The sequence below is a fragment of the Microcaecilia unicolor genome, chromosome 3 (assembly GCF_901765095.1).
Source record: "Microcaecilia unicolor chromosome 3, aMicUni1.1, whole genome shotgun sequence".
Taxonomy (NCBI): domain Eukaryota; kingdom Metazoa; phylum Chordata; class Amphibia; order Gymnophiona; family Siphonopidae; genus Microcaecilia; species Microcaecilia unicolor.
The window spans coordinates 234,445,116-234,464,835 of NC_044033.1; positions in this window are offsets into that span (position 1 = coordinate 234,445,116).

Sequence of the window (19,720 nt, forward strand, 5' to 3'; positions counted from 1 at the left end):
CCCATTGTTGGGGTCAGCGCTAGGTACCTGGAACCATCAAGAGGGAACTGTGCTCGACTGGACGGAGGGCGTCCCTCGCACAGGCTCGGGGAGAGGGAGGAGGACCATCCACGTGCCTGCCTGCCCGTTTGGTCCTCTCCCTGCCACCTCGGCCCATCCACGTGGGGCACATCCGCCCGTTGCGCCGGGTCCGACCATGCAGGGGCCCCTCCTTCTCCCTTCCTCCCCGGGCAGGGACTTAATCAACGGGAGCTTATGACCCACACTTACTGGGAATTCCTCGTTCATGGGAAATAATTGCAATCCCCGATCCCTATCACGAACGGGGTTCAGTGGGTTACCCGCACCTGTCGGCGAAGGGTAGACACACGCTGATCCGTTCAGTGTAGCGCGTGTGCAGCCCCGGACATCTAAGGGCATTACAGACCTGTTATTGCTCGATCTCGTGTGGCTGAACGCCACTTGTCCCTCTAATAAGTTGGATGCCGACCACCGGGGGTCGCGTAACTAGTTAGCATGGAGGAGTCTCGTTCGTTATCGGAATTAACCAGACAAATCGCTCCACCAACTAAGAACGGCCATGCACCACCACCCACAGAATCGAGAAAGAGCTATCGATCTATCAATCCTTTCCGTGTCTGGGCCGGATGAGGTTTCCCGTGTTGAGTCAAATTAAGCCGCAGGCTCCACTCCTGGTGGTGCCCTTCCGTTAATTCCTTTAAGTTTCAGCTTTGCAACCATACTCCCCCCCGGAACCCAAAGACTTTGGTTTCCCGGAAGCTGCTCGGCGGGTCATAGGAATAACGCCGCCGGATCGCTAGTCGGCATCGTTTATGGTCGGAACTACGACAGTATCTGATCATCTTCGAACCTCCGACTTTTGTTCTTGATTAATGAAAACATTCTTGGAAATGCTTTCGCTTTGGTTCGTCTTGTGCCTGTCCAAGAATTTCACCTCTAGCAGCACAATTCGAATGCCCCTGGCCGTCCCTCTTAATCATGGCCCCAGTTCCGAAAACTAACAAAATAGAACCGGAGTCTTATTCCATTATTCCTAGCTGAAGTATTCAGGTGACCGGCCTGCTTTGAACACTCTAATTTTTTCAAAGTAAACTCTTCTGACTCCCGGGACACTCAGTCAAGAGCATCGAGGAGGCACCGAGAGGCAGGGGCTGGGACAAGCGGTAGCTCGCCTCGCGGCAGACCTTCTCCCAATCGGCCACCTGATACACTGTTTTAATTACTTTCCAGGCTACTTGCTCTGCCGCTTTCTCCACCTTAAACAAATGAAACTGGCATCTTGCCCCCCATAATCCCCCCATCAAAATAATGCCAATGACATACCTCATCACCCTATCCCCTCTTCCCGTTCCCCCCTCCACCCCATATGCCCAGTCACCATATTTCCATTTTCCTATCCCCTTCACCTCCAATATCCTTTCCACCACCTTCCCCACTTGCTGTGCAAACGGACACTCATTGAGTAAGTGTACCTCCGTCTCCTCCTTTCCCACACATTCAGGTCTTGGACACTCCCTCTCATTCCTACTCCTCCATTTTACATTGGCCCTTACAAACAGCCTCTGATGAAAGGCCAGCCACGCAATGTCCTCCACCTCCCTCGGCATTCTCCCAGAAGTCAAATTTTTCAACCCTTGCTCTGTTCTTTGCGATGTACAATCCTTCAATGTCAGTGTCCCTAGCCATACCTGTTCCCTCACCCTCTCCATCAACTCCCTTCTTTTCCCCTCTTTTATCTCCTGTCCCGTCACCCTCCATTTCTTCACCACCTTTATTGCCCCTTGCTGATACTCCTGCCCCACCTTCCCCCTCCTTTTCCTTTTCTCTTCCCTCCCCCCAATTTCCCCATTTACCCACTGCTCCCAGAAACCCCCACCCCTTCTCTCAAGCTCTCCACCCATCCACTCTTTTCCTCTTGCACCAGACCCCTCAAATTTGTTTGCAGAAACAGACTTGTGAACACCAAAATTGGGTTCACCATCCCCAAACCCCCTTTAACCCACTCCCTACACACCACCTCTCTCCGCATCCAGCAGACCAGTGCAATCCACAGAAACAAGGGCACAAGGTATGTTTTTATCAGTCTCACTTTCTCCCGATACGTCACCCTCCATCCCTTCCACTTCTTTACTACCTCACTTGCCTTCGCCACCACTCTCTCCCAATTTCGCTCACCATACTCTTGTTTCCCAAACACTACTCCCAAAATTTTCACCTCCTCCTCTGTATCCGGCATTCCCTCTCCCTCCCTCCTCCCCTCCCCCTTTCCCACCCTCTCCACTCCCCGACCTGTACCGCATGACACTTTTCCCAATTTATTCTCGCTCCTGTAGCCCCCACATACTGCTCTAACTCCTGTTCCACCCACCTCTCTTCCTCTCTCCCCTGAACCATCACAGTTAAATCATCAATATAGGCCACTACTATCACCCGTTCTCCCCCCACTCCTAAACCCACCCCTGTTAAACTCTGCCCCCCTCCTTCTCCTCCCCTATTCAACCTTCTCACTAAAGGATCAATTGCTACTACATATACCACTGGACTCAACGGGCACCCTTATCCCTGTTCTAACCTCCACCCTTCCCCCTTTCCATCCATTTATGATCAGGAAGCACACTGCACCTTCATACAGTCGTCTCAACCATGCCACCCATCTCCCTGGCACACCTACCTTCTGCATCACTTCCCACACATACTCCCTCTGTATCCTGTCGTACGCCGTGGCCTGGTCCAGCGCTATCACCTTTACAACCCCCTCCTTCCTGCATCTCCCTACCTCCACCACTTCCCTCACCGTCAGTGCCGCCTCCACCACCCCCATCCCCCCACCCCACCCTTCTGCGCTTTACATAGCACCCTCCCCATAACTGCTGTCATCTTTGTTACCATAACACTGGCCAAAATCTTCCTATCGACATTTAATAATGAAATAGGCCTCGAGTTCGCTAAATCTTCCCTATCCTTTCCCTTACTAAGCAGAATTAAACCCGCTTCTGCCACTGACTGTGGCAATCGCCCCCTCACCTCCCCCCTCCCTAAACACTTCTACCAACACCGGGAGCACCTCCCTCTCGAACACCTGGTAAAATTCCGCTATGATCCCATCTGGCCCTGGTGCCCTCTTCTTCCTCATTCCCCTCAAAGCTACCCTCACTTCCTCCTCTGTCCACTTCTCCTGATCCTCTTCCTCCCCATCCCCTCCCTCCTCTAGTGTTCCCTGCACATATCCTTCCCATCCCTCAAAGCTACCCTCACTTCCTCCTCTGTCCACTCCTCCTGATCCTCTTCCTCCCCATCCCCTCCCTCCTCTAGTGTTCCCTGCACATATCTACTACTACTACTACTACTATTTAGCATTTCTATAGCGCTACAAGGCGTACGCAGCGCTGCACAAACATAGAAGAAAGACAGTCCCTGCTCAAAGAGCTTACAATCTAATAATCTAATACAATCTAATCTTCCCATCTCTCCCTCCCCCCTATCGAAATACTTCTGATAGAAACCTTCCACCACCCCCATGATCCCCTCCTTTGTCACCTCTCTTCCCCCTTACTCATTCTTTACCGCCCCCATCCATCTCCCTGCCTCTTTCAACCTGTAGTTTTCAAATACATTCGGCGAGAATAGTACCCCACAGTCCCTCTCATATTTCAATGATTCCCATCGATTCCCCTCCCTCTCATATTTCAATGATTCCCATTGATTCCCCTGCACCTTCTCAATCTGTTTTTCTATCTGCTCTACCTCCCCCTCCTCTCCCCCAACCTATCCCTCCTCCTCCTCCTCCTCCTCCTCCTCAACACCAATTCCAACTTCGTCCTCTCTCTCCTCTTCCATCCTTCCTTTGGGCAAAACATTTAATTCGTTTCTTAATTTCCTCCCACCACTCCACCCACGACTCAAAACCCTCCCTTACTGTTAATTGATCTTCCCAAAACCCTCTCTGCCCTCCTTCCATCCACTCTATCTTTATCCTCCATATCCCCCCCTTCTGTTTTCCCCACTTCTACCCATAAGATACAGTGGTCTGAGATATCCGCCAAAGCCCAAACCGAATGCTCCCATCTCCATTCCCTCTTTGCCCTATTCAAACCTTCCACTGTCTTCACCCTGGTTTCTTGCATCAATATACAATCCACCTTTTCTGTCCCCAACTGCTCTGCTCATATGCCAGCATCCTCGCCCTTTCTGTCCATTTAACATAGCCACCGTCCAAGTTCCTTCTGCCACATTGTTTCCTCCTCTTCTGCCCTTCTTTCCCTCTTTGCCACCCATCCATCTGTCCACAACTCCTTTCTCCTTCCCCCTACCCCTCCCTCTTCATCCCACACCTCCTCCTCCCTTCCCTACACCTTCCTACCTCCACTTCCATCTCTTCCTCCAAAACTCTCTCCTCCCCACTCTCCTTCTCCTCCTCCCCCCGCCCCTTTACGCCCTAACCCCCCTCTCCCTTCCTCCCTCCTTTCCCCTGCCCCTCCCTACCTCTAACCCCCTGCTTCCGTGTTCCCTTCTCTTCCCTTCCTTCCCCTCCCTTCCTCCGCTTCTCTTTCACCCTTTCCCACCCCTCTTCTGTCTCCCCCGTACCCCCTGCACCCCCTCCTCCTCCCTACTACCTCCCTTCTCCCCTTCCCTCACCTCACCCCCTCCTTCCCTCCCCGTCTCTTTCCTCCTCTTCTTCCCACCCTTGCTCTTCTTCCCCTCCTCCCACTTCCCCCTCCCTCCCATCCTCCTCTCCCCCCCCCCCTCCTATGGGCTGCCCTCGGACATCGGCTGAAAGGATGCCCCATCTCCCCGCATAAATTGCACCTAATATTGTTAAATTGCCCCGTCTCGTGTTCCTTACTACCACACTTCATGCGTTGTCGGATCGTACACATCATGGACAAGTGCCAAAAAGACCCACATCGGAAACATTGGTGTGGCTGGCCTTTATAAAAACATTGCACCCTATCCCTCCCAATATATGCTGCCCCTGGTATGTGCCTTGGGACTTCCCCCTCCCGTTTTAACCTAACTGTTGCCCCCCATGCCCCGCCCATACCCTGCTAGGATCTGGGAGTTTCCTCAATGGGCTGATTACACTGGTCTACAAAAAAAAACTTTTTTTCTGTAACAAGAACAAAACATACATTTTCTGGAAGATAATTCTTCCCTGAATCCAGATCTCATTTCAGAATTTCTGTATCAGCCTCAGTTTTCATGTGATAATGGTTTTTGTAAATGCTTGTGTTGGCATATGTAGCTATTATATGTATCTGGCAAAATGACACGCTTCTGCTACAAGAGTTCCAAAAAAACTGTCAGTTCACAAAGAAATCAAAGATATAAGCAACATAAGAGTAAAAGACCAGTAAAAGATCATTACAAAAGACCATGTCACCTTCCTTGGAGAAATATTCAAAAAAAATAGCATGTCGGTCATGAAAAACACTCACTTTCATATCGCAAGAAAGAAGATTCCATCCTTTTAATCTCGAACCTAAAAGCTCAGCCTGTTGCTTCGACAAATTTAAATCACGAACAATATCGTTGAGATCCCCTTGTGTCAAAAAGTGGGGCACATTTGATTCACAGAGGTCCTGAAATGATGGGTCGGTATGCATATCCCCTTCTCTGTCTTCTGCATATTCGTCACTGTATTCATCTTCACTCACTATCAAATTCTCAGGAGGCTCTGGTACTGGCAATTCTTCACTGTGACATACAGGTCTTATAGCAGATGGTAAGTTAGGATATTGCACAGTTTTCCTTGTTTTCGAGGTGATTCCTGCTATTTTTGTCAGACAGAAATCACAGTCTGTTGTGTGATCCGTTGGTTCCCTCCAAATCATGGGAACAGCAAAGGGCATGGGACGTCTTCCTTTTAACCAGATTGTCAGGAGTGTAACACACATCAAACAGCAAATGTGGGGAGCCCATTTGCGGTCCTGTTCACCAACCTTACACCCAAAATATAGTTCGTAGCACTTTTTTACAAGAGGATTAAGTTTTAGTTTTTGTGATTTCAGAATAAGCTCTCCACAGATATAACAAAAAGAATTTGGGCTATTTGCACAGGTATGAGGCATTTCTTCTGAAATGACACAAAACACAAACCTTCACAAACGTAGAACTACAAGCAGTCACTTCAAACAGCAATTGTTGACTGAACTCTCAGTGCTGAGATACAGGTGGCAACTGACGCAACAGAACATGTTTCAGCATGACTCATGGGCAATGTTGCCAAACCTCCCTTATTTCCTGGTGGTGGCTTTCTAAACTAAGGGTTTTGTATTGTAATTCCTAGTATATTTCAATTGTTTTTCCAACAATTACAACTGCTGAATTAAATTAATCCACAGCAGCAGGGCCGCTGAGAAACTTGGCCGGGCCCGGGACAAGGCCGCCTAGCCCCCGCCGCAGCCCCGCCCCCAAGGTCGCCGCTGCTGCTGCTGCTCCCCCGAGGGCGGGATACAGGGAGGGAAGGAGACCCGAAGGGAGGAGTTCTGCCTCACAGGGAGGTGAGAGGGAGAGTCGCACTGCGCGGTGATTTAAATACAGGGGGCCGGCCCGGTGGCAGACGGTCAGAGGGCGGGTGGGACTGGCACCGGGCCCCCCTTGAAGGCCCGGGCCCTGGGGATTTGTCCCCCCGCCCCCCCCCCCCTCTCGGCGGCCCTGCACAGCAGGGTACCAAAATGCAGCATTTTCAAGGATTTTTATAAAAAGGGTAGCATGTCACAAGAAAACTGAGCCCGATAGGCAAAAACTGATTTCATTTTCGAATTCAGCACCCATGACTTAGCTAAGAACACCATTCACATTCTTTGTAACAAAAATGCCGTTTACCAGTGTTACCTCTGCGTATCTGCCCAACCAGAACATCAGATCTGCCACTGCCATAGATTCATGCCATAGATTCATTCCTCACCAGTACCGTCACATTCACCACCTTCTGCCTGCTCACCGGAATAATTGATGGGGCACTCCCTCTGCCCACCCACCGCAATTGCACCACATTCCTTCTTTTGCCCATCTGTCTCCCCCACCTGCTTCCATCCTCTCCCTCCCACCTCCCTTCACCCCCTCTCCCCTCCTCCCCCCACCCCACTACTTGTGCAAACATCCTATCTTCCCACCCCCCTACCCTCCTGCTGCCCCTTCTCATCCCTTCCTCTTGCCCCTCCCCCAATCCTTCCCTCACCTGTTCCCCCTCCATCCCCTTCCCTCCACCCTCCCTCAGTCCTTTGCACTCCCACAGTCTTTCTTACTCCACTGCTGACCACCGCTTCTCTTCCCGTTCAGTTCCCCTGCACAGCCTCAGCAGCCTGCATTGCTGTCCTTGGCATTCCACTGTTCCCCGTCATGACGTCATCACTCTGCATTAGCTGTTGTCCTCCGTTCTTCCTCCTCCCCCGCAATTGCACCACATTCCTTCTTTTGCCCATCTGTCCCCCCCACCTGCTTCCATCCTCTCCCTCCCACCTCCCTTCACCCCCTCTCCCCTCCTCCCCCCACCCCACTAGTTGTGCAAACGTCCTACCTTCCCGCCCCCTACCCTCCTTCTGCCCCTTCTCATCCCTTCCTTTTGCCCATCCCCCAATCCTTCCCTCCACCCTCCACCCTCCCTCAGTCCTTTGCACTCCCACAGTCTTTCTTACTCCACTGCTGACCACCACTTCTCTTCCCATACAGTTCCCCTGTACAGCCTCAGCAGCCTGCATTGCTGTCCTTGGCATTCCACTGTTCCCTGTCATGACGTCATCACTCTGCATTCACCGTTGTCCTCCGTTCTTCCTCCTCCCTCAGATGTCATCCTACTCTGGTTGCCCGTGTAATTCGCCATTCCCCTGCGCTCCCTCAGCACTCCACACAGTTTCACATCATCCTTCGCGACTCCCCTTCTCTGCATCATCTCTCTGCGCCGCTAATGTTTGTCTTCCGCGATCTCCCTCCTCTGTGTCATCACTTCACGCAGCTGCCTTCTGATCGCTCTCCACATTTTGCCTCTCTGCCTCGCTCTTCTTGATCGCTGCCCACATTCGATTTCCTCAGACACACTTGAAAGTCCCGTGTCTCTCTGCTCCTTGCTCGTCATACTTTCCAGCTGGAACGCCTCCTCCTCCCGCTGTGACGCTTCCACTCCTGGTTTTACTGTCAGCTCTCCAGCTCCCTTTCTTGGCACCACCTCCCTATGTGTTCTTTCATTCATTAACTGCAGCTGCTGTTGCATTCTGTTGGGCTGCTCTCCCACCTCCCAGATCTCCACAACTGTTTGTCCTCCCAATTCAAGGGAATACCATCTTTCACTGGCGTCTCCCTTCTGCTGACACTGCTCTGCTGCTTGTGACTGTGCACCAAACATCAAAGGGCTCACATTCCCTGCTATACTCTGAGTTACTGGGATTGACACTCTTTGCACATTGTCTTTTTGTCCATTCTGTGAGTGTCCCCTGCCCTCCTTCTGTGTTTGTATGCTACTCCACCTCTCCTGATTCTCAAAGATTTCTTTTAAAGGGTTGTTCCCCCTTTTCTTCAATGATTCTATTTTTTCTTTTCTCCATTGCAGCTGTTTTTCTAGCAATGCTATCTCCCTCTGCTGTTTCTCCTTCTTTCCCTCATTGCCTGCCAGCTTCACCATGACACTGGCTAGTTTAATTCTCTTTCTTAGAATTTCTTCCTCCTGTTCCAATTTCTTTATGCTCTTCAAATCCTGCAGCACTTCCTCCACCGTAATCTCTCTTTCCTTGACCCAGTCTTCCCAGGCCCCCTCCTCCTCCTCTCCACTGCTCTCCTCTGCTTCTCACTCAGCTTCCCCGGGTCTTCACCTGTAGTACTTTCCGCCCCAGGACTTTCTCCCCAAGATTCTCTCCCTTTTGAGTCTTCCACTCTTACTCGGGCCTCTTCACCCTTTCTATACTGGCTCCCCGGGTCTTCACCTTTCCTCCTTTTACCACTTCCAGTCCCAGGGCAAGGCCTTTTCCCCTGGGAGTCACATATTCCAGGGACTTCCTGGCCCTTACCTTCTGCTGCTCTCCAGACCTCCTTCTCCCTTCTTTCACCAACCTCCACACTGTTGGCCTTTCTCTCCTGGCCTTCTCCTGGTCTCCAGGCACCCTGCAAGGCTAGGGCCTTCTCCATCTCTTAGGCCTCCACGGGCCCACTGGGCCTCAAAGCCCAGACCTCAGGTCCTCACCAGTCCCAAAACACTACTTTCTGCCTGGGCTATAGTCAGTCCTCCCAGTCCTCCAAACACAGCTCCTTCCACACACCTCCTTCCTCTCCAACAGTTTGGCTCCAACTAAGCTGGAGAATTCATTTTATTGATGGAAACGGAAAGCGAAATTCAGTACATTACATCATGCATTTAGAAACCAGCCCCACTATGTTTTTATACAAAAATACAAAAGGCAATCCCCCAGATCCCCCCCTTCCTCCCAACAAAAAACATTCAATACAATTTCAGTCTGACATGCTTCCACCAGACACCGAAGGTGTTTGCCCCCACCTCAACCCTTTCCCATCGTGCCGCTTCCTGGACCATTCTAATAATGTCCCAGCTGACCTGCTCAGCAGACCTGCATTCCTGGCGCAGGGAAACCCCACAACGCGCCATCCACAGGCAGTACCTGACTTTAACCGAAATCAGGAAGGCGGTACCTGTCCCCAGCTGACCAGTCCCCTGCTGCCTCCCATACACCCAGTCTGCATAGGAATAGAACAGGAGGCTAGGGATGGCCAGTAAGGCAGCCACTCTCCTACAAACTGCTATGGAGAATGGACATTCCTTGAGGAAGTGGTCCATTTCTCCACTTGGCCAACACACTCCCCCCTCGGGCAGTCTCGGTCCTGCATGTTTCTGCGTCTCAGGTTTGCCCTGACATACAGCTTACCATGCAGGAACAGCCAGGAGAAGCGCTGGGACTGCACCCTCTCAACCCAAATCTCCCTCTGCCCCGCTCTTACTTCTTCCAGTGTAATGTCCCACAACCGAACTAACTTCACTAGGGTTCTATAATACCCCACCCTCTCCGGGAAACATCTCTGCACTCGTGCCCCCCCCCCCCCCCCCCCCGAACCAAGGGCCCCCAAATTCCTCCCACCACTGTACTACACTTAACGCCCACCCTGGAGCATCCCTTCCCACCGCCCGTCCAAGGTTAAACTGGATGAACAGGGAGGAGAACATTAATACGGGGTTTCTCCGAGGACAAGCAGGCTGCTTGTTCTCACGACTGGGTTGACGTCCACGGCAGCCCCCACCAACCGGAACAAAAACTTTGCGGGCAGTCCCGCACGCAGGGCACGCCCACCGCGCATGCGTGGCCATCTTCCCGCCCGTGCGTGACCGTTCCCGCTCAGTCTTTTCTTTTCCGCGCTGGAGAGAGCCGTGTTCGTCTCTCTCTCTCTGTCAGCCCCGGAAACCGGACCGCGCCTTAGACGCGAGTTTTTTTTCTTCGTTGTTTTTCTTTGATTGTTTTCTTTAGTTTTTTTTCCCCTCGTACTTTTAGCGGGGGCACCTCATTGCGGCCTTGTGGCCGCGCGGTCGATTTATTTTTCGAGGTGTGATTTTTACCACCACCATCGACGACTTTTGACTTCGCCGACGCAATTTTTCCGTCGATGTCCTCGAAGGTCCCGAGTGGATTTAAGAAGTGTGGTCGGTGCGGCTGGCATATCTCGCAGACCGACACTCACGCTTGGTGCCTCCAGTGCCTCGGGCCGGAGCACGATACCAAGACGTGCACCTTGTGTCTCGGTTTACGGAAACGGACACAGGTGGCGAGGCAAGTTCTTCGGGACTGTCTTTTCGGAACTTGCGCCGGCCCCTCGACGTCAACTTCGACGGCATCAGTGTTGACAGCCGGATCTTCGGTACCGGTACCGATGTCCACGAAATCGGCACCGACCCCAGGAGCACAGGTCCCGTTGGCCCGCCGGTCTTCCGGAGATGGCAGGGGTGAGCGGCCGCGCGGGCAATCGGCCCCGGTCACTCCCTCTACCCAGGGCCCTCGGGACCGAACCCTGTCGGACTCGAGGCTGAGGGGGATCTACCTCCTCCTCTTCGGTACCGCCGAGCACCGATGACGGGCATCGGAAGAAAGCTAAAAAGCACCGTCATTGGTCGCCCATGGCGCATGTGGCTACCGGCTTCAGAGATGACTCGACGCCGAGGAAGCGGCAATGCCGGGAGGAGCGTTCCCCCTCGGTGGTAGAGGTATCGCTATGTCAGGGCACCAGCACTTCGGTGCTGTCTCCTGGACCCGAGCAGATTCCGGCACCAGCACCTCCACCGGCCCCCTCGCCTTTCCCGACAGTGGGCCTTGACGAGTGCCTCCGAGCCATCCTTCCGGGGATCCTGGAAGGGCTGATACGCCAGACTGTGCCAGCGCCGGGGGTGCTTGCGCCCCCGGCGCCGTTGATGGAGGCGCCGGCGTGCTCTAGCCCGGTGCCGAGGCATTCGACGCCGATGCCGCTTGCGGTGCCGGTCTCGACCGCCACGCAGGTGGAGTCCCCGTCGATGGAGGGAGCTTCATCCCCGCCGGTGCGGGAGTCCACCGCTCGACGACGCCACCGAGGACTCGGTGCCTCGAAGTCGAGCCGGGCCCGGTTGAGGTCTGAGCTATAGGAGCTCATGTCCGACACCGAGGAAGAGGCCTCGTGGGGGGAGGAGGAGGACCCCAGATATTTCTCCTCAGAGGAGTCTGTGGGCCTTCCCTCCGACCCCACTCCTTCACCGGAGAGGAAGCTCTCGCCACCTGAGAGCCTCTCCTTTGCCTCCTTCGTCAGGGATATGTCTATCTGCATTCCCTTCCCCGTGGTCTCTGGGGATGAGCCGAGGGCGGAGATGCTCGAGGTCCTCGACTATCCATCACCACCTAGAGAGTCCTCCACGGTACCGTTGCACAAAGTCCTCAAAGAGACACTGCTTCGGAACTGGTTGAGACCTTTATCTAACCCCACCATCCCCAAGAAAGCGGAGTCCCAATACAGGATCCACTCAGACCCAGAGTTAATGCGGCCTCAATTGCCTCATGACTTGGCGGTCGTGGACTCTGCTCTCAAGAGGGCACGGAGTTCGAGGGATATCGCCTCGGCGCCCCCGGGGCGGGAGTCTCGCACTCTGAACTCGTCTGGGAGGAAGGCCTACCAATCTTCAATGCTCGTAACCCGCATCCAATCCTACCAGCTCTACACGAGCATACACATGCGGAATAATGTGAAGCAACTGGCGGACCTGGTCGACAAGCTCCCCCGGAGCAATCCAGGCCTTTTCAGGAGGTGGTCAGGCAGCTGAAGGCGTGCAGAAAGTTCCTGTCCAGGGGTATATATGACACCTGTGATGTGGCATCTCGAGCTGCGGCCCAAGGTATAGTGATGCGCAGGCTCTCATGGCTGCGTGCCTCTGACCTGGACAACCGCACCCAGCAGCGGCTGGCCGATGTCCCTTGCCGGGGGGATAATATTTTTGGTGAGAAGGTCGAGCAGTTGGTGGACCAACTACACCAGCGGGAAACCGCTCTCGACAAGCTCTCCCACCGGGCGGCTTCAGCATCCACCTCAGCAGGTGGACGTTTTTCCCGGGCCAGGCAGGCTGCGCCCTACGCCGACAACAAGCGTAGGTACACCCAGCCGGCCCAAAGGCCTCATCAGGCACAGGGACAGTCCCAGCGCGCTCGTTCCTGTCAACAGCGTGCGCCTAAGCAGCCCCCTGCGCCTCCACAGCAAAAACCGGGGACGGGTTTTTGACTGGATCCATGGGAACATAGCCGCCATCAAAGTGTCCATACCGGACGATCTGCCAGTCGGGGGGAGGTTAAAATTTTTTCACCAAAGGTGGCCTCTAATAACCTCCGACCAGTGGGTTCTCCAAATAGTGCGGTGCGGATACACCCTGAATTTGGCCTCCCCTCCACCAAATTGTCCTCCGGGAGCCCAATCCTTCAGCTCCCATCACAAGCAGGTACTTGCAGAGGAACTCTCCGCCCTTCTCAGCGCCAATGCGGTCGAGCCTGTGCCACCCGGGCAGGAGGGGCAGGGATTCTATTCCAGGTACTTCCTTGTGGAAAAGAAAACAGGGGGGATGCGCCCCATCCTAGACCTGAGAGGCCTGAACAAATACCTGGTCAAAGAGAAGTTCAGGATGCTTTCCTTGGGCACCCTTCTACCAATGATTCAGAAAAACGATTGGCTATGTTCCCTGGATTTAAAGGACGCCTACACTCACATCCCGATACTGCCAGCTCACAGACAGTATCTCAGATTCCGCCTGGGGAACACGGCATTTTCAGTATTGTGTGCTGCCCTTTGGGCTCGCCTCTGCCCCATGGGTGTTCACGAAGTGCCTCGTGGTGGTCGCGGCGTATCTACGCAAGCTGGGAGTGCACGTGTTCCCATATCTCAACGATTGGCTGGTCAAGAACACCTCGGAGGCAGGAGCTCTCCGGTCCATGCAGTGCACTATTCACCTCCTGGAGCTGCTGGGGTTTGTGATAAATTACCCAAAGTCCCATCTCCAGCCAGTCCAATCTCTGGAATTCATAGGAGCCCTGCTGAATTCACAGACGGCTCAGGCCTTTCTTCCTGAAGCGAGGGCCCACAACCTCCTGTCCCTCGCTTCCCAGACCAGAGCGTCTTAGCAGGTTACAGCTCGGCAGATGTTGAGATTCCTAGGTCATATGGCCTCCACAGTTCATGTGACTCCCATGGCTCGTCTTCACATGAGATCTGCTCAATGGACCCTAGCTTCCCAGTGGTGCCAAGCCACCAGGAATCTAGAAGATGTCATCCGCCTGTCCCTCAGTTGCCGCAATTCGCTGCACTGGTGGACACTTCGGACCAATTTGACCCTGGGACGTCCATTCCAAATTCCGCAGCCCACGAAAGTGCTGACGACGGATGCATCTCGCCTGGGGTGGGGAGCTCATGTCGATGGGCTTCACACCCAGGGACTGTGGTCCCTCCAGGAACAAGATCTTCAGATCAACCTCCTGGAACTCCGAGCGGTCTGGAACGCACTGAAGGCCTTCAGAGATCGGCTGTCCTATCAAATTATCCAAATTCGGACAGACAATCAGGTTGCAATGTATTGCATCAACAAGCAGGGGGCACCGGATCTCGCCCCCTGTGTCAGGAAGCCGTCGGGATGTGGCGTTGGGCTTGCCAGTTTGGCATGCTTCTTCAAGCCACATACCTGGCAGGTGTAAACAACAGTCTGGCCGACAGACTGAGCAGAGTCATGCAACCGCACGAGTGGTCGCTCCATTCCAGAGTGGTACGCAAGATCTTCCGAGAGTGGGGCACCCCCTCGGTGGACCTTTTCGCCTCTCGGACCAACCACAAGCTGCCTCTGTTCTGTTCCAGACTACAGGCACACGGCAGACTAGCGTCGGATGCCTTTCTCCTCCATTGGGGGACCGGCCTCCTGTATGCTTATCCTCTCATACTTTTGGTGGGGAAGACCTTACTGATGCTCAAGCAAGACCACGGCACCATGATTCTGATAGCGCCCTTTTGGCCCCGTCAGATCTAGTTCCCTCTACTTCTGGAGTTGTCCTCCGAAGAACCGTGGAGATTGGAGTGTTTTCCGACTCTCATTTCGCAGAACGACGGAGCGCTTCTGCACCCCAACCTTCAGTCTCTGGCTCTCACGGCCTGGATGTTGAGGGCATAGACTTCGCTTCGTTGGGTCTGTCTGAGGGTGTCTCCCGTGTCTTGCTTGCCTCTAGAAAGGATTCCACTAAAAAGTTACTTTTTCAAGTGGAGGAGGTTTGTCGTTTGGTGTGAGAGCAAGGCCCTAGAACCTCGTTCTTGTCCTGCACAGAACCTGCTTGAATACCTTCTGCACTTATCAGAGTCTGGCCTCAAGACCAACTCAGTAAGAAATCACCTTAGTGCGATTAGTGCTTACCATCATCGTGTAGAGGGTAAAGCCATCTCTGGAGAGCCTTTAGTCGTTCAATTCATGAGAGGCTTGCTTTTGTCAAAGCCCCCTGTCAAGCCTCCTGCAGTGTCATGGGATCTCAACGTCGTCCTCACCTAGCTGATGAAACCTCCTTTTGAGCCACTGAATTCATGCCATCTGAAGTACTTGACCTGGAAGGTCATTTTCTTGGTGGCAGTTACTTCAGCTCGTAGAGTCAGTGAGCTTCAAGCCCTGGTAGCTCATGCTCCGTATACTAAATTTCATCATAACAGAGTAGTGCTCCGCACTCACCCTAAGTTCCTGTCAAAGGTGGTGTCGGAGTTCCATCTTAACCAGTCAATTGTCTTGCCAACATTCTTTCCCAGACCGCATACCCGCCCTGCTGAACGTCAGTTGCACACATTGGACTGCAAGCGAGCTTTGGCCTTCTATCTGGAGCGGACACAGCCCCACAGACAGTCTGCCCAATTGTTTATTTCTTTCGACCCCAATAGGAAAGGGGTCGCTGTCGGGAAACGCACCATCTCTAATTGGCTAGCAGATTGCATTTCCTTCACTTACGCCCAGGCTGGGCTGACTCTTGAGGGTCATGTCACGGCTCACAGTGTTAGAGCCATGGCAGCATCGGTGGCCCACTTGAAGTCAGCCACTATTGAAGAGATCTGCAAAGCTGCGACATGGTCATCTGTCCACACATTCACATCTCATTACTGCCTACAGCAGGATACCCGACGCGACAGTCGGTTCGGGCAGTCGGTGCTGCAGAATCTGTTTGGGGTTTAAATCCAACTCCACCCTCCAGGACCCGAATTTATTTTGGTCAGGCTGCACTCTCAGTTAGTTGTTCTTCGTAGGTCAATTTCTGTTATACCCTCGCCGTTGCGAGGTTCAATTGACCTGGGTTCTTGTTTTGAGTGAGCCTGAGAGCTAGGGATTCCCCAGTCGTGAGAACAAGCAGCCTGCTTGTCCTCGGAGAAAGCGAATGATACATACCTGTAGCAGGTGTTCTCCGAGGACAGCTGGCTGATTGTTCTCACCTACCCTCCCTCCTCCCCTTTGGAGTTGTGTTCTTTTCCTCATTCCTTTGCTTGTCATTCAACTGAGCGGGAACGGTCGCGTACGGGCGGGAAGACAGCCGTGCATGCGCAGTGGGCGTGCCCTGCGTGCGGGACCGCCCGCAAAGTTTTTGGTCCGGTTGGTGGGGGCTGCCGTGGATGTCAACCCAGTCGTGATAACAATCAGCCTGCTGTCCTCGGAGAACACCTGCTACAGGTATGTATCATTCGCTTTACCATCCCCACCCCCCCTTCCCTTGATAAGTAAGTAATGTTACGTTTTACTGGGTTCATCCGGTTCCCCCATAATAATTGGAAGAAAACACTGTACAGCGCCGTAAAACAGCGCTCTGGCAGGAGACAAAGAATATCAGAGGCCAAGGATAAGGTGGACTGATGGAAGGGGTGGAGGATGCCCATGGCGGACCGGGTCCGCTTATTGAAGACGCAGGTGGTCCCCCCCCCCCCCAAAAAAAAAAATATACTCCTAAAACCCGCATGCTTTCTACCCCTTCCGGAAACCCACCCCCTAGGTTAAATCTCTGCCCCTCTGGACCCACCCACAAACTGGTACACTTTCCCAAATTTAACCTTGACCCGGATACCTGGGAAAATTCTGCAAGCAATCCCTGCAGTTTCCTCCCCTCCCTTTGGTTTGCCACCCAGACAGTGATGTCATCCGCGTATGCAATAACCCTCAAAACATTCCCTTTACTCACTTCCATCCCCCTAAGCCCTTCCCTCCCTCCCCCCCCTTTCCAGCCTTCACACCAGTGGATCTATGGCAAAAGTGTACAGCAGGGGGCTCAACGGGCACCCCTGCCGCACACCCGCTGTGATCCCTACCTCAGCCCCCCTCCACCCATTTACCAGAGGAAAGAATCGCGCCCCTGAATACAACAGCCTCAGTTGCACGATCCATTCCTCCGGGAGGCCATACTGGTCCAAGACCTTCCACAGAAATCCCCACTGTACTCTGTCGAAGGCCTTGTCCTGATCTAAGGCCACGACCAACCTACCTACATCTCCCGCCCGGCTTCATTCCAGGTCCTCCCTTACCCAGGCCACTGCCTCCAGCACTCCCCTTCCCGGGACCCCACACCCCTGCGAGACTGCCAATACTTCCCCGGAAACCTTCCTCATCTGTCCGAGAAGCATATGAGCGAAGATTTTCCGATCACTATTTAAGAGTGCTATCGGCCTCCAGTTCGCCATGACATGAGGGTCCTTGCCCTTACTAAGGAGGACCAACGCGGATCCTCCCATCGACTCCGGCAAGGAACCCCCCTTTCGTTCCGCCTCCCAGATGTCCAACAAGATCGGCGCTAACTGGGCCTTGAACCGTTGAAAAAACTCGGCCGGGAGACCATCCAGCCCCGGTGCAGTCTTCCGCAGCAAGGCCCCAATGGCCTCCTCTACCTCTCACAACGTCCACGGCTGTAGCAGGACCTGGAGATGGGGTCCCCAGTTACCTACCCCTGGGGCTTCCTCAACGTGCCCTCCCATGGCCTACTTTTCCAACTGTTGGTCTGCAAAAACCTGCCCAAAATGTTTTGCCACCACCCTCAAAATCCCTTCCCTGAACTCCTGGAGAACCCCCTCCTCATCCCTTAACCCCACTACCACCCTCTGTTCCCTTCTGTCCTTGCAGCATTCGAACAGGGCTGGGCTTAGCAGCTTCCCAAAATCCCGTTCATATACAAGAGAAGAATACCAGTTGTATTGCACCCTCTCTATCTCCTGCTGCACTGCCGCTACATCCTCCCTCCCCCACCCCCCCCCCCCCTAGAAATCAAATTGTCCCTTCTCTTTCTCAAGGCTGTCCCTAACCAGGTAACCTCCCTTCCCTGCCGTCTCGCCTGTCGGATAAAAAATCCCTTGGTACGCTGTTTAAGTACATAAGTAATACCATACTGGGAAAAGACCAAGGGTTCATCGAGCCCAGCATCCTGTCCACGACAGCGGCCAATCCAGGCCAAGGGCACCTGGCAAGCTTCTCCAACGTACAAACATTCTATACATGTTATTCCTGGAATTGTGGATTTTTCCCAAGTCCATTTAGTAGCTGTTTATGGACTTGTCCTTTAGGAAACCGTCCAGCCCCTTTTTAAACTCTGCTAAGCTAACTGCCTTCACCAGGTTCTCCGGCAACGAATTCCAGAGTTTAATTATACGTTGGGTGAAGAAAAATTTTCTCCGATTTGTTTTAAATTTACTACACTGTAGTTTCATTGCATGCCCCCTAGTCCTAGTATTTTTGGAAAGCGTGAACAGACGCTTCACATCCACCTGTTCCACTCCACTCATTATTTTATATACCTCTATCATGTCTCCCCTCAGCCGTCTCTTCTCCAAGCTGAATAGCCCTAGCCTCCTTAATCTTTCTTCATAGGGAAGTCGTCCCATCCCCGCTATCATTTTAGTCGCCCTTCTCTGCACCTTTTCCAATTCTACTATCTTTCTTGAGATGCGGCGACCAGAATTGAACACTCAAGGTGCAGTCGCACCATGAAGCGATACAATGGCATTATAACATCCTCACACCTGTTTTCTATACCCTTCCTAATAATACCCAACATTCTATTCGCTTTCCTAGCCGCAGCAGCACACTGAGCAGAAGGTTTCAGTGTATTATCGACGACGACACCCAGATCCCTTTCTTGGTCCATAACTCCTAACGTGGAACCTTGCATGATGTAGCTATAATTCGGGTTCTTTTTTCCCACATGCATCACCTTGCACTTGCTCACATTAAACGTCATCTGCCATTTAGCCGCCCAGTCTCCCAGTCTCGTAAGGTCCTCTTGTAATTTTTCACAATCCTGTCGCAATTTAACAACTTTGAATAACTTTGTGTCATCAGCAAATTTAATTACCTCGCTAGTTACTCCCATCTCTAAATCATTTATAAATATATTAAAAAGCAGCGGTCCTAGCACAGACCCCTGAGGAACCCCACTAACTACCCTTCTCCATTGTGAATACTGCCCATTTAACCCCACTCTCTGTTTCCTATCCTTCAACCAGTTTTTAATCCACAATAGGACATTTCCTCCTATCCCATGACACTCCAATTTCCTCTGTAGCCTTCATGAGGTACCTTGTCAAACGCCTTTTGGAAATCCAGCTACACAATATAAACTGGTTCCCCTTTGTCCACATGTTTGTTTACTCCTTCAAAGAATTGAAGTAAATTGGTCAGGCAAGATTTCCCCACACAAAAGCCGTGCTGACACCGACACCGGTATCCCACCCAAATCTTCCTCGGTGAAGACCGAAGCAAAGAATTCATTCAGTCTCTCCGCTACGTCTTTGTCTTCCTTGATCGCCCCTTTTACCCCTCTGTCATCCAGCGGCCCAACCGATTCTTTTGCCGGCTTCCTGCTTTTAATATACCGAAAAAAAATTTTACTATGTTTTTTTGACTCTAATGCTATCTTTTTTTCGTAATCCCTCTTGGCCTTCTTTATCTGCGCCTTGCATTGACACTCCTTATGCTGCTTCTTGTTATTTTCAGATGGTTCCTTCTTCCATTTTCTGAAGGCGTTTCTTTTAGCCCTAATAGCTTCCTTCACCTCACTTTTCAACCAGGTCGGCTGTCTTTTGGACTTCCGTCTTTCTTTTCTAATTCGCGGAATATGTATGGCCTGGGCCTCCAGGATGGTATTTTTGTCCATGCCTGTTATACAGTTTTTACTCACTCAGTTGCCCCCCTAAGTTTTTTTTTTTACCGTTCTTCTCA